Raw genomic sequence first — 15,686 nt, forward strand, 5'->3', positions numbered from 1 at the left:
AACAGCAACAAAAAAGCAGCACTTTCAGAAAGAAAAATTCAGCATATTCTCAACAACTCACCACAGTATAGTTGTCATCAGTCAGAAGTGGCCTGTATCAATGACCTGTATCAGTTCTGACTGATGACTCCAGAGTAAAGAGTGTAGAGACTTCTCATCCAGCATTAACAGCTGAGGTAAGCAGTGGACTGACAGCCTTCCACAAATAGGGAAAATCTGCAGGTTCCAGTACAAACAGTAGTAGAAACATACAGGTTGGCTTCAGCTATTTTGGAGATTGAAACATTTTTGTCATACAGCAGCCATCTTAGCTATTGTTATGCACTCGAACTGGGAGGGGTAATAAAGCAAAAATCAGCTGATCCACTGACATCTAGTGGTAAAACTTTTACACACTAGCAATGTTAGATACCTGTTTATTTCTAATATTAAGTTAGACATTTGAATGTAGGAGTCTGTGGGGACTGGCTGATGCAGCCAGCTTCAACTTTTTTAGTTAACCTAATTGTTAAAAAGGGTTGTTTTGTTGTCCATTAAGCTCATTTACATTTCTCAGAGGAGTGATTACACTATTAGAACTTATTTGTGTGGAAAATGGTGAAAATTGTAGTTAACAGATGTTTCCAAAGGTCCAGCTGTGTGGAAACCTCCTAAAGGCCCCGAACAGGTTGGCCTTGGCCACGCTAACCCCCATTTAGTCCATGAAGGCCCTGAGGCCAGAAACACTAATTGTCTTGTATCTTTGTTGGAAAACATGTTTGCATTAGCATTTGCATTTACAGTCTCTTTGAGTCTTTATTGTCCGTTTGTCATTCTGTGGTCTTTGCGGTTGTTTTTGAGCCTTTTTTTTCCTCAATATTACATCTCATTACAGTCTTATATTTGATATTGATATTTTTAAATCTTTTAATGGTCATGCTATCTTTAAAAGTATCTCTGTGGTGATTTATGGGATAGCACAAGAGTGTCCACCCTTGGATTTTGGAGGACTGCACAGGAGCTCATTTATGATGAATAAAAATGCCTCTCCATAGGCTCTCTGTAAGCAAATGTCTCTGTAAATAGTGAAAACAACAGTAGCATAAGCTAAACTAAGTCGTTTTTAGTACCTAAACCAAACCAGGTAGAGTTCAGGAACTAAATCAAACTAAGTTTTTACATAAAACAAATCAGCAAAGGAAAAAACAACAGGAGAAAAACACATCCCTGACATACATACAGTGTATTCTTCCACCACCTAAAGTGGGCACTGTGGGGCTGTAAAACGAGGCCTTTATCTCTTGGCTACAGATATTGCTGCAACCACTTCATCAGGGCACCGATGCCAAGTGATGCCTTGAGTATAATGAGAAAACGCTGGATGCATATGTTGAAACAATATTATGTTATGTCTCGAGATCAGAAATCGTTGTTTGGTTTTTATCTTTTCCAATTTGCTGTGCTTTGTCTCATTCAGGAGAAGACACTGATGCTCATTCAGTCCATTGTATCAGATGCTCTAAGAATTCTTGTTCTTACTCTAATGTGAGAAGTACAGATTCTCCTCAGATTTTAGGTTCCCAGTGATGTGCGAAACTTGACAAGATAAAGTGTGTGTCAGAGGGAGAGAAATTCAGTGTGTATTATCAGCTCCTGCTATTGGTTACCATGGTAATGGCCAGGGGAGCTGCATTTCCAGGACACACACACACACACACATCTTGTTCACACCTTACAATAAAAAGCATCTTTGGTGATCTGACCACAAATGGATGGCTTTAAATCCAGCTGTGAGCACACCTGAAGCATTCAGAGGTGCTATCAGGATGTGGCTGTTTATATTCAGAGCGACACATGTGGCGAGAAGTGCAGCAAGAGCGCAGATACATAATGAATGCAAATGCAGTCAAAAGCTCTCTCAACTGCTGGGAGAGGACTGGAATTATCATCAAATTAAAGTCATGAATTCAAGATTCAATTTAGGGATGTTTTCACTTTGGTTCGGTTAAAACAAACTGGTCTGTTTGCACAGCTACTTCGACTCATTTAGGCGAGTGAGAAATCTCATCTCGTATAAGGACAATTGTTTGAAATTCAATTCTGGATTTTACAGCAAGGCAATGAAGAGAAGCCAATATGAGAGAAATATGATGTCTCTTAGTACTCTCACAGCAGCATTTTCGGATCACCTGGAGGCTTTTTCAGAGAGCTGTTAGGACTTCCTGATATTAAGGATAAAGGCCATTTTTCACTTTCATTCTGAGACAGGGTGTTCCTAATTTTGACAAATTAAGTAACTGAAAGAACGTGGTCCTCCAGATGTCTTTTATGTGCGAGTTAAAGGATATGATGACTCCCAGATTCCTTACAGCATCACTGAAGGCCAAGATAATGCATCCACAGTGACTATCTGATTGTTAAGTGTGACGGTATTAACCTTTTCTAGGTCCATATCTTCTTTTATTTCCCAAAAGTAAACAAGGACAGAGTTAGCACTAAGCGTTTCAAGGGCCAAAACCTATAACAAGTCCAATAAAGTTTCCAGATATTATAATCAAATGTAGAGGCCAGTCATCTGTGAAGGAGATAATTTAGTAGGTTGAGGTGAATTGGAAGTTTGCAGTAAGCTAGCTCAAACAAAAACATAGAGACGTTGGTATAAACCTTCAACCTTTAAAATATTTTTGTATTTTGTTATTTGGCTGATTTACGGTAGCGTGAACCTGTACGCAATCTTAAGGAAGGCGCCTCTTTGCTTATGAGGTCAGTCAGTAGTAAACCAGAAAGGATATAGGCTCCAAGTCGGACACAAAGGATAAAATAAACAAACTAGTAAGCGCCTTGAAGCAACTGTTGTTGTGATTTGGTGCTATATAAATAAAATTTAATTGATTTGAATTTGGAGAGTTAGCTAGTTTGGCTGGTTTACATATAATTATCTCTCATCAGATGGCTAACGTAGAGAATAACTTTCAGTGTAAGGGTTAAACTGCACACAGTGAAATTATATATGCTGAGGTTCAATCAGTGAGGTACAGCAGTGGCATCTTAAGTTCCTACTGCCATCACATATCCAGTGTTGGGAAGGTTACTTTTAAAATGTATTCCATTACAGAATACAGAATACATGCCCTAAAATGTATTCTGTAACGTATTCCGTTACGTTACTCAATAAGAGTAACGTATTCTGAATACTTTGGATTACTTAACATATTATCATGCATTTTACAACTACGTGAATGTACTATTGCTGTGTGATTTATTACTATTACTGAAGGTCCGCGGCTCCGAACCGTAGTAAAGGGACCTCTGGCTAATACGGTTCCGTGTCGGGCTCGTAGCTGAAAACTAGCTTTACTTTGTTGTGTGGGTCAACTCTGCTTGCGAGAGACAGAGAGAGGCGTTGAAAGGCTGCTCCAACGGAACTTATTGTTTCGGAGGAAAACACGAACAAAGCATACAGTCGAGTTTTAATAGCTTACTTACAACTGGGCTCGTCAGGCACTCTTCTTGGCTGTAGTGGTTATTATTATATTTACATGCTTCCAGCTCCCGTTTTTGTTCGATGACAACTCGTACTTTTCGATTCTCCTTTTTCTCCCACCTCGCGCTCACAGACACATAATGAGTATGGCAGTCCATTCTCCCTGCAGCACGGACTACACTGCCTATGATGCTACATTCTGCCTATTAGCTTAGCACAACAACAACAAAAAGGCGCTCTCTCACCCAGGAAACACGCAGAGCGAGAGCGTCACCCTGTAACCATGGCAACCGCAACGCTGCTGCCTGGAACTACTGTCAAACAAAAACGAAACAGTCCTGACCCGCCACAATATGAAACAGGAAAGTACCGCCGTGTAATCCATTTATTTCAACAAAGTAACTGTATTCTAAATACCACCTTTTTACACGGTAACTGTAACGGAATACAGTTACTCGTATTTTGTATTTTAAATACGTAACGGCGGTACATGTATTCCGTTACTCCCCAACACTGCACATATCAGCACAAACACCATCCCCAGAGTGGTTTGGTGTGACATGCTGCTGTGTGGTTTGGTCTACTCCCTGTGATAAAATCCTGATCCTCAGCCTCAGAAAGCTTAGAAGCCCTGATAGTGATTATTTTATGAAGCATGTGTGGTAATGTACACCATGAGTTTTTAAAAACAGGAGTAGTCCTAATAAAAAGCTGGAGAGGCAGAGTTTTTAGGGTTTGTGGTCTATACAAGTTCAATACAATATTTTTTAGTAGTAGTTGCAATTTTGATTTAAAAAAAAATATAAGATTTCTAGTTTTTTGGTTCAGAATTTGCCTCTGAGGGATAATAACTTTATTGATATATATTAAAAAAAAGAGTTGACAAAGCTTCTTGACAGACATCACACAGTATGGCCAAAAATAAAACAATATTGTGAATGGGAAGTTAAAACAGTACAACTCTCCATAAAAGTATACAACAAATTTTTAAATGATACACTAGCAATTACAAAACAATAAGATATGATAGAACAATAAATGTCAGAAAGAGCAACGAAAGAGAGAATGCATCATATAAAACACATAAATATGTGATTTTTAGAAGTCACACTGATTTCAAAGGTAGGTCATTCCAAAGTCCTGATGGCAAAACCATCATCTACTTTAGATTTAAGTCTCAGAACAGCCAGGAGGGCTGAGGATCTAAGGTTTGAATTGGCTCATGTGGGGTCAACATATTTGCTATGCAGCTTGGAGCCAAACCACATCGGGCTTTAAAAATATCAGTAAAATCTTACAATCAATTCTAAAACCTACAGGGAGCCAGTGATGAGAAGCCAGGATCTGGGTAATGTGACGCCATCTGCTTAAACCAGTAAGAACCAGAGCTGTTGTATTTTGAACCAGATGGAGATGAGTGACATTTCATTTACACCAAAAAAAACAAAGTAATCTAACCTGGAAATAAATGCATGGACGACTTTTTCACAGATCACATTTTGAAAGCACTGGTTTAATTGTGGTGACAGATCTGATTTCGTTGAAGCAAGACTGGAAGACTTTCCTGATGTCTCAGTTAAAGTTTAGGCCTGAGTCAAACTGTAGCTTTAAGTGTCTGGCGGTTGGGTACATGTTAACATGTGTGTTGGCATGATGGCATCACACAGTTGCTGCATACTTACATACATCCATGATGGAAATCTGTTGTTTCACCACATCTAGTGAGATCTGGTGACTGTGGAGGCCACTTAAGTAAAGTGAACTCATTGTCATATTATAGCGTCTGTTATAATGGCATAGCACTAGTAGGGGGGTCTTCTCACTAAGACCCTCAGAGTGTGTGTGTTGCCTATAGCCATTACAGCCAGCCACACCTTTCTCGTGTTCTCCTGAGGGAGACCTTACCTTTGTAACATGTTGATACAGGGATCTACCTGAAACTGGCACATGTAGAGCCGTGGAGACCTGTCCTGTGTGGTCTTGTTGTTGTTATGCCAAATAAAAGCCTAGTGTTCTACCTACCTGCCTAAACTGTGAGTTATCTGGTTGTCCCAGGCTAACTAAGAAATTAGTTTGAAATGATAGGAGCTTTTATGACATGGATTGTAATCCTGCTGGAAGCAGCCATCATAAGATGGGCGTAGTGCGGTCATAAAGGGATGGACATAGTCAGCACCAGTAATCAGGTAGGCTGTGGGGTGTACAGGTTTCACAGTTGCTACTAAGGGGCACAGAGTGTGCCCAGAAAATACAAGGTATGATGGATCCTTGTTTTCATTTTAGTTATTCAAAATTCTGTAGCAGAAATCAGACAAAGCAATATTTTTCCAGTCTCCAATGTCAAATTTTGGAACTTGTGTGAATTATAGCCTCGGTTCTCTGTTGTGGCATCTGGTGTGTCATTCTGCTGCTATCACCCATCCACCTCCAGGTTCGACATAAGCATTCAGAGATGCTCTTTTATATACTTTGGTTGTAACAAGTGTTTGTTTGAGATAGGGTAACGCAGATAACCACTTTGATTGTATGGGAAAATCCTAATAGACAAAAAGATAGCATTTCTTCCCCATGGTTGGTTTGAACTTCAGTAGGTCGTCTTCACCATTTCTATATACCTAGAAGCATCAAGCTGCTGCCATGTGATTGGGGTATTAGACACTTCCGTTAACAAGCAGTTGAACATCTATCCATCAAGTCTAAGCAGAGAAACCCAGACCCCACAACCTCTTCTAGCTCATCCGGAAATTCCCAGGCCAGCTTTGAGACATAATATGTCCAGCATGTCCTGGATCTTCCCTGAGTCTTCCTCCCAGTAGGGCATGCCAAGAACACTCACCTTCACCTAGGAGATGCCGATTAGGTTTAGATATATGCCCTAATCAATTCATCTGTCTCCTAACGATATGGAAGAGTAGCAGCAGAACTTAGGTAAATAAACAGCTTCACTTTCAAATTCAGCCCTTTCTTCATACCAATAAACATGTACAGTATGCGGGGGCCCAATCCATCTTTTAATCTTTTGACCTCTGCTGGAAACAGCACCACAGGGTAATCAATATATTTTGGCATAATTTCTGGACAACTGTTGTGTTCCCTACTTATATTCAGATTTTACATACTCAAACCGTTAAAAGTACTTAAAAGTTTCAGTTGGTTTTGTCAAATCTGTGGTTCATAAAGGCCATCAGAAAAACAAAACAATCCCACTGTAATCATCCCAGTATGTTTCTCTACAAGACGCCTGTTTGTTATTATTCATGAAGTGATTGATTTGCAGGCGAACAATGCAAACTCACTACAGGCCTAAAGGGTAACTATAACCCTAAATTAGACGTGAAAGTGATCGCTACTGTTAGTCTTTGCAGTCGTTTCTGAATAAACTCTAGTGTCTACATTTATAAATAGAAGGAACAGTCTTTCTCTCCGAGCAACAGTGCAGCTCACTGATGGTTTTTTTGGACAACAATGGAGCTCGATGACACAGAAAAGACATGTACAGACAACACTTGTAAATAGGATACATGCTGTGTTGCGTTTGGTGTTGTGATGGGCTATAATATTTTTAAAAATCTCCAAAGATCGTTTAATCCACACAGGATTTGGGGGGGATTTGTAATGTGTTCATCACATAATGTAACAGCAGGTTTTAATACTTCATGTTGGATGTGAAATATATCAAATACAAATTAGGACAAAATTAATGTGGTCTTGTTCATCCATGTTTATTCGGACTGTGAGTATTAGACCTTTTTTTAAGTACTTTTAGTTCTGTTCTGTAGTTACAGCTAAGGAAATAACAATGAGGCTTCTCAAAAAGATGTAAATTGAAGAATATGTGGATGTGTTCTTGTTCAGGAGGACTTCTGTAAGCGTTTGACCTTCTGAGGACATTTTGTCAGGTCCTCGCTTTCTTAGAGGCCTGTTTCATGGTTCAGGTTTAAATTAAGTCACATCAAAGCAATTGTCAATGAGGGACCTCAAGAAGATATACAAGAATATGTGTATGTGCATGTGTTCTTGTTCAGCTGTGAGAACTAGTGTGAGTGCGGGGACATTTTATTGGGTAACAATGTTATTGCAGAGTTTTGTGGGGTTTCAGGTTAGAATCAGGTTACAGTTAGGAAAATGTGATTGGATGAAATCGATGTCAATTGCCCCCTTAATTCTCTGGAAACAACATCAACATTCCTGGATGAATAGCGGGAGGGTCTAAACTTTTTCAGTAGCGTTTGTCTTGGTGTTTACCTGATGAGCGTCAGTAAAAAAATATAGTAAGAAATATAGATTTTTTAGCGTTAACCTTTTTTTCCATTTTATTACTCTGTGAGCATTAATGTATGATCCTATAACAGGGCTTCTGGACCTTACATCAAATTTGCATGTAGTCTGAGTCTAGTCTGTCTGAATTCTGTTTTTATAGTTAACATTTACATTCAGGCATTTAAGCACAACCTGTGTCTTAATCCCAGAGGTCAGGATTTTTTCTCAATTTTTCTTCTTTCAAATCGTCTTAACTTGATTAATATAGTAGGTCTTTTACAATCTTCCTGACAAATAACAAAACCAGCACAATGTCATATCCTCTTCCATCTATTGATTTATGCAGAAATATGGGAATATGGTACTCAAGAAGCCTGCCTCAAGTGGACATTAGAGCAATTGCAATTTTTCTTCAGCTTCATTTTTCAGCCCTTTTGGGTTGCCTCTTAAATTTTCAGTGATGGGGCATAAAATGTTAAAAAGCTGTGTATGTGTATGTCTGTGTTCTTGTATAGCTGTTTTTATGAGGACTAATGTAAGAATTATACCATCATTGGGTTGTCTTTTTATCGCATGCCTATTTGAGGGTTTAATGTCAAATCAAGTTACAGTTAAGGAAATTTCAACAGGGTCTGTCACAAAGATAGAAGTTAAATGTGAGTGTTATCAGTGAAGTCCAGGTTCTCAGCTTTTTCCTGGCAAACATCCGTTTCCTTGGCAACCCAGACAGGAAACAGGAAGCGTGAGTCAGAGGAAGTCCTTCTAATCTTTGTCTTTACTTGTTTTAAATTGTGTTCTTGTTTGCAACATGTCCTCCTGCTGTCTGCGTTGCTGTGGAAACATTCCGGTTTTACAGACAGATCCACACAGACCAGCTGGCTAGCATGCTGTTAGCAATTAGCAAGCCACCAACTGCCTGCAAGTAGGCTACCATAAGCTAACAGGCTACCAGAGGTTACTCCCACTCAGTCTGTTTTTCGGATTTGGTTATGCATAACTTTGGTCTTTATTGTAGGGCCAAATTTGAGTCAGGTGTTGATCTTTATATGTTGTTGGTCTTTCGTATCTGAATCTCAAGCACTCTACCACCATTGATAAGTTAAAGCTGGCGATGCATAAAATAATTGTAAAAAATAAATAAATAAAAGAAAGCCCAATCTTGGTGGCTGCATCAGTCAGGACACATTGGATACTATATATATATGAACAGACTAGTGGAGACAACATAAGCTTTTAAAGTATCAGGGTGAATAACCTGTAATATATGGTAGAATTACAGAAGAGTTTGCAGGACAGTTTGTTAGGTTTGTTGGATACGGGAATAGAGATTTCCTGCCAGCACTATAATGATCAGGCATAAGAAATTCCACTGGTGTCTGTATTCAGCTCTCAATTCCAGATCAACACAAGTTAAACTGGCATGTGTCCAGTGTTGGGAAGGTTACTTTTAAAATGTATTCCACTACAGATTACAGAATACATGCCCCACAATGTAATTTGTAACAAATTCCATTACGTTACTCAATGAGAGTAACGTATTCTGAATACTTTGGATTGCTTAATGTATTATCATGCTGTTTACAACTACATGAATGTACTATCGCTGTGTGATTTATTACTATTACCTAAGGCTACTCACCATACCAATACCAACTAGATTTTTAAATCTTAATATAAAATGAGTAACAGTAGGTGGACATTGGGTAAGGCATGCATGTGTTGTTTGGGTTTCCACCAGCGTGGAGTTACCAAAAATAGAGAGAGCATAGCTTAAGATATGAAACAAGAAAAGACCGCCATGTAATCCATTTATTTCAACAAAGTAACTGTATTCTGAATACCACCTTTTGAAACAGTAACTGTAACGGAATACAGTTACTCATATTTTGTATTTTAAATATGTAACGTATTATGTTACTCCCCAACAGTGCATGTAGCCGAATTAATCGAATAAACCGAATTAAAGCAACTGTTGGATTGCTGGTTAAGAAAATAGAAGGACAAGTGTAAGTTGAAATAACTTTTTGCTCATTTCCAGCTCCATATTTTTATTCTTGGACTCTACTAGAGTACCATGCTTGACTTATAGTTCAAAATAATCCTTGCTGGGTCTTGGTGCAGTTCTGCAGTTCATCTTCTCTCTGAAACTAGTTAAATTAGCTCTAAATCCAAAGACTTTAAAAAGCAGAATAAGTTAAAAATTTACAGGAAAAAAATGGAGTTCATTTAAATTTTCAAAACTGAGTAAATAAAAGCACTTACATAAGATGCAAAAGAGTTGCTGAAAAGGCTAATGTAACACAATACATTGACTTTGTATGGTAAAATAGTTCTATAAACGTAATATAGAAAAATAAAACAGAATTTACTTACCAAATGCAATAAAGAAATACTTAATGAGTAAAATAATTGGCGACTGGCTCCCTGATGCTAAGTCTCATGGTTCAAGGTTATCTTTGAGTGTCAGTTTGCAGTCCATACACTGACTCGCTCGTACATGCTAGCAACTAATCGACCCTGCTAGCATGTACGAGCTTCAGCTGCTGCAGTGAGGCCCTCAGCCAGTTCACGTTTCTTTGTACTCGGCTTAGAATAGAAACTGAGAAATAAATCAATATGTAAAACTTTACATAATTCTGCCAGCATGGTTTGCAGCCTTGTTGCCATGCTAACAACTTCATATTGTGTAACTAAGTGAACCTGAAATGGCCTCCGTGAAATGCAGCTGTGTCTGACCCACTTCTGATTCACACTGCTCCACCATCTCCTAACATGTTTTTTCTCCTTCTTTTCCCCCCTCTATATCCTGGCCTCCCTCGCCTTTACCTCCCACCCGTCTTCCTCTCGCTCTTCCTCATCTCTCTTCCTCCCTTTCTACAGGATGGGCAGGGCAGCTCCCAGAACACAATCTGAAAACCTGAGACCTCTCACTCCCCTGCAGGATTACTACACTTTAACTACAGTATTACAACACACAATCTTTCATAGTTTGAAGGGTTCAACAAAAGGCACTACAATATAAAGGTCTCCATCTGCTGCAGAAAGCACCCATCCTACTGCTACTACAGGATTACACCACATCTTCATCCAATCAAAACCTTTCAGAGACACAGGAAGCAGGCACCCCAGGCTGCACCAGGCTGCCCCAGGACCAGAAACCAAAGAAATCACCGGACTAGTAACCCAGACCAAAACAGAATCAGGAAAGACCAGAAGAGACCAGTCGAACTCAGTAAAGGACAGTGGAAAAGTTTGATGGGACTCTTGACGATAGGTGAGTAAATCTATCTTGATATTACTAGGTTTCCTCTCTGCACTTGAACCGATGATGGATTTGCTTTTAGCCATTTCTGACTCTTTGTTGTCACTTTCAGCTGTTATGAGACTGTTTTGAGTTTGTTTTAAGTCATTTTTCCCGTTTGAGTCCATTTGGAGTCTTTTTTTAGTCATTTGTTTTGTCTCTGGAGTCAATATTAGTTGTTTTATGACTGTTTTTAATCTTTTTGTTCTCACTGTTGGCTATTTTTTGTGCTTTGAGTCTGATTTTACTCATTGTAGTCTTTTGTGGTAATTTTTTGTGGAGTGTTTTTGACTGTTTTTAGTTTTTGTGAGGCTACTTAGTCATTTGTCATTTAGTCAGTTTGGTTTTGGTCATTTCATTCTTTTAGAGACATATTTAGTTTTTCTGAGGTCATTTTGTGGTTTTTAGCGGTTTTATAGCGCTGTGCAAAAGACTTGAGCCACCACTCATTTTGCTAGAAACACAATATATTGAGAGCATACAGAGACAGAGTTTGTAACATTCTAACAAACTTGACAGTCAATATTTGATATGATCACCTTTATTCTTCAGCACAGTTTGAACTGTCTGAGCCAGCTTTCTGTAATTTTTTAAAATAGTCTTCATGAACAGTTCTTGAAGGACATTCAAAGCTCTTCTTTGGATGTTTCTGCCTTTTATTCTGATTCCACACTTCTTCAAAATGTTGAGGTCCAGGCTTTGGGAGGCCAATCCATGAATGATATTGTTCAACTGTGTGCTTTTCTATCCAGATATGCCTTTATTACATTAGTCTGTTTGGAATCATTGTTATGCTGAAAAATGAATCTATTGGTACTTTCTTTATAATTCCAACCCTTTTTGTCAAGATCTTCAACACCACTGGCTCAAATGCAGCCAGACCATAACAGAGCCTCCGCCATCTTTTACAGATGGCTGTAAACGCTCACTGTTGGACCTCCTTCTGGAATTCCTCTCCCTGTTTCCTTTATTCAAGAAGGGTTTCTTGATAGCTGCTTTCCACTGAGACCATTTCCAATGAGACTTCAGTAAACAGTAGATGGATCAACTTCAGTTTTTTCTTATTTCTTACACACATGACTGTAAGGTAATGATTGTCTGCTGTAGATAGTTTTTGGGCCTGGTACTTCCTCTGTATTCTCCTCTCTTACAGTTTCCACTTGAACACTGCACTCAATGCTGAGATATACCAAGTTTCCCACTATTAGTCCTCTGAAAATTGTCAGGTTCAAGGACTACACTGAAAATCAATGAAAAAGCAGCCAATGTCCATAAGAAACCCTGAACAACTATTACTCAAGAGCACTTTAAAAAACATTACAAGTCACACTTCCTAAAAGCAAATTATAAAGAAATTAGTGGTGGTTCAAGACATTTGAGCAGTATTCTAGATTGCAGCGATTTTAGGACATTATGTGGTCTTTTCCTAATCTTCTAACTGAGCTTTGTGGATTTTACATGAAAAACACTTAGAGCTGCTTCAAGCAAACAAATATCCAGAGGAAAGTGTGTTTTCAATCTTAGGCCAGTATCATAGCACCTGAGAAAATGATGTAAGAAGATGGCTTGTCTTATTATGACTGAACATACATTTATGGAGCACTGACATTATACGTGTGTGTTGAGAAACTGTCGATCTGGAGACTTGATGCTGTTACATTGCTGTTTGCTTCAGGACAGGATTTGTAGTAAAAGGACCAAAACAAGAAAAAAAGGACAAGTGTGATATTTTAAAACACTTCCAGACACTCATTCATTTTCAGTCTAATATAGGACCCCGTTTCTGCTGGTTCCTCCACCTCTTCATTTAGGTTCTTCCAGCATATTTAAGGTCAATGAAGTCTTTTTTTTTATATCTCAGTCTATAAAGAGCAGAAAAAACACTCCTCACTGGCTCACATTCATGCCACAACATTGCAAACCTTGAGTCATGTTTGCAGGTCTGAAGAAGAAGTGAATTAGCTTTTCTGCTGCCGTGATTCAAACAGCGCTCACATCCTGCAGCTATTGGCTGCAGTGAAAGCAGCTGAGGCGCCCTGTCAGTAGTGGAGGAGGAAGCCATTTTTTCTCTCTTTGGGCTTATTTTGAGTCTCTTCATGGCTGTTTTTAGTCATTTTGAATATGTATGTATAGAATCACCAGTCGAATTTTTACCTTTGGAAGTTATGCCTCGGCTGCCACCTTTGCTGTTGCAGAACTCTCCCATAGGTTTAATTCAAAGTTGTCTGAGTATAAAGTCTATATGTTATCAAACCTATGGATAAATACACTAGAGAATTTAATACTGAAACTAGTGAAAAAATTAACTAGAACTCAACTACTTGATATAAACTGAAAGAAAACTAAACAGAATAAAAAATAAATAAATGAATGAAATGCTGGACAAGTACTTGAGTAACAAAACACAACAACGTGATTAATGAATAATCACAAAAGAAAAAAAAATATTTAAAGGTACGAAGACCCCTTTCTGACCTCGAGTCCAGGAAAACTTACCCGGTGTTCCCCTCCTGACTCCTCCAATAATAACGGCAATATCTGAAGTGCCTGATTAATTGGCTTTAGGCCAGTTCTATTGTAACAAGGTGGAAGTGTGTATGTAGGCTGAAGGCAAACTGTCAGCACAAGTAAAGACGTGCTTCTCACTTAGCCTTCACTCGACAACTTGCTGTGCTTTTTTTCTTCTCTTTCAGCCTCTGAAACACAGAATTTGAAATTCAAGACGTCAAGCTAATTTTTTTTTCCAAATTATTTTATTCTGATCACTCGGTGTGTAAAACAGCCAGACTGTGATCGCTGTCAGCTGGAAACACAGACGCTCTTCTCACTACAGAGGAACATTCAGTCTTTCTGAATTATACAAGAGGGCCGTGAAAGTACATCTGAGCTTTTTATCAGTTTTCCAGCTGTCAACTAAAATTATACTTAACTTTCAGATGTCAAAATGTAGACTGCTGATACACTCGTTGGATTTAAAATGTTTTTTTGAGTAAAAAAGGCCTTTTTTAATGGAATTTGGTTGGTATTCATCACATGACAGCTCATCAATTTCAAATGTACTGAGAAAAACTGACTAAAGGCTTTCTATGGTCTTCACCTTAATGTATCAATGACATATACCATATTTACATATTTGCCTAAACTGCCATAAATACAGCTGTGGTCATGCATATCTCATGGTAATTTGTTTTTAATGATTTCGTTGAACTGTTCTTTTTCCACGGTGGGATGATTGTACAGCATGGATCTTTAACTACTGAAACAAGAACTGGAGGCACAAGTTGGAATTCATTTGGGATTGTCTCTAATACTTTTGGTATCCATCAACAAGCTGCAATAAATGAAACCCATTTGACACCTCAGAGTTAATAGAAAAATACACCTGTTATGGGATTCACAAAGATTTAGATTCTGTTTGAAATAGATGGACTCTATGCCTTATCACTGGGCAGTTAATGTTCATCAACCGGCTGGTGACAGAGAAAATTCAGTGTTTGTGTGTAAACTCTTACTATTAATCAATTCTTATCTGACTCTTCCTGTGGTCTTCAGGAACCAAAGCATTTTTAGACCTCACTTCTACTTCCAGATGAAGAATGTAGCCTCAGCATTGTTCTGTGTGGGAGGACAGTGGCTCCACTCGGGACAAAAACTGGAAATGATCAAAGTGTTGACCCCAAGTTATTTCAGGACAAAGTCTCCTGCTGCTCTAATTGAACAAACAATTTCAACTTTTTCCCAAAAGTCGAGCCTAAATTGGAGAAGCACAGAACATCCTTGATCAGCTCGGTCCTGAAAGAAACCTGACGACCAACCCGAGGAGACATTACATAACAGAGCACTCTGCAGGGAAGAGTGGAGGAAAACAGTCACTGTGAGCAACACAAAAGCTGCTCCTGCTCCCACTGAGTATTACCTGAAGGACCCATTAACATTTACAACAGCAAGCACAAAGATAACAAGGAGCTGCGCTTTTACCAGGGAAAAAATACTTTGACTGCCGATATGTAGCAGAAACGTTTTGCTCACTCAGGTGTGAAAGTCTGATTTTCAGAGCGGCTGAGATGGAGGGAAGAATGGGAAGAGAAGAGGGATGAAACAAAATGGAAGAAGCAATGAGAGATGGAAAGAAAAAAACTGAACCCGTCTACATTTTCCAGGTGTTTGAAGATCTATTTGCTGAATTGATTTTAACCTTTTTTTATTTGGTCTACTTCTCCGTCAGATTTATGAAAGGGCAATACTAGAACTTTACTCAAATTTCTTATAGATCGTCTGCTGTCTGGCATTTTAGTTGATGAGAGTATTTATAGTCCTAACTTGTCTCATATTGCCATTTGGTTAAGGTCCTCTGGTGTAGCTGGGTTCCTCTCTACCTTAATTTTTCAAAGTCTAGTGCAGGGTAGGATCTGTACAGAGAAAATAGAAATAATATTCCTTTAAGGCTGAATACATCTGCCTTTATAGTGGATATAAAAAAATAAATCTCAGGACTTTTCCCTTGAAGACAGCAGTTCAGATCCAATAAAAGACCATTAATTTAGACCTGAATAGAAATCAGTTGTAGAAACTGCATGAAAGCATTTGTGTATACCTGCAGGTCATCAAAAGACATCTGATAAATATCAGATATGGTAAAAACTGCCATTGATCGACGAACTA

The 15,686-nt window shown here is 38.6% G+C and overlaps 1 protein-coding gene across 8 annotated transcripts in view; it reads left to right on the forward strand.

The window, feature by feature from the left end:
- shank3b (SH3 and multiple ankyrin repeat domains 3b) overlaps positions 1 to 15,686 on the forward strand; it is a 60,581-nt gene that overhangs the window by 1,483 nt on the left and 43,412 nt on the right. For all 8 annotated transcript variants that reach the window (XM_085137175.1, XM_085137178.1, XM_085137176.1 and 5 more), the window contains exon 2: positions 10,604 to 10,997. The gene's annotated coding sequence lies outside the window, so the exon portion shown is untranslated. The remainder of the gene's footprint in view (positions 1 to 10,603; positions 10,998 to 15,686) is intronic.

This window comes from Neolamprologus multifasciatus, chromosome 17, assembly GCF_963576455.1.
Source record: "Neolamprologus multifasciatus chromosome 17, fNeoMul1.2, whole genome shotgun sequence".
Classification (NCBI taxonomy): Eukaryota; Metazoa; Chordata; class Actinopteri; order Cichliformes; family Cichlidae; genus Neolamprologus; species Neolamprologus multifasciatus.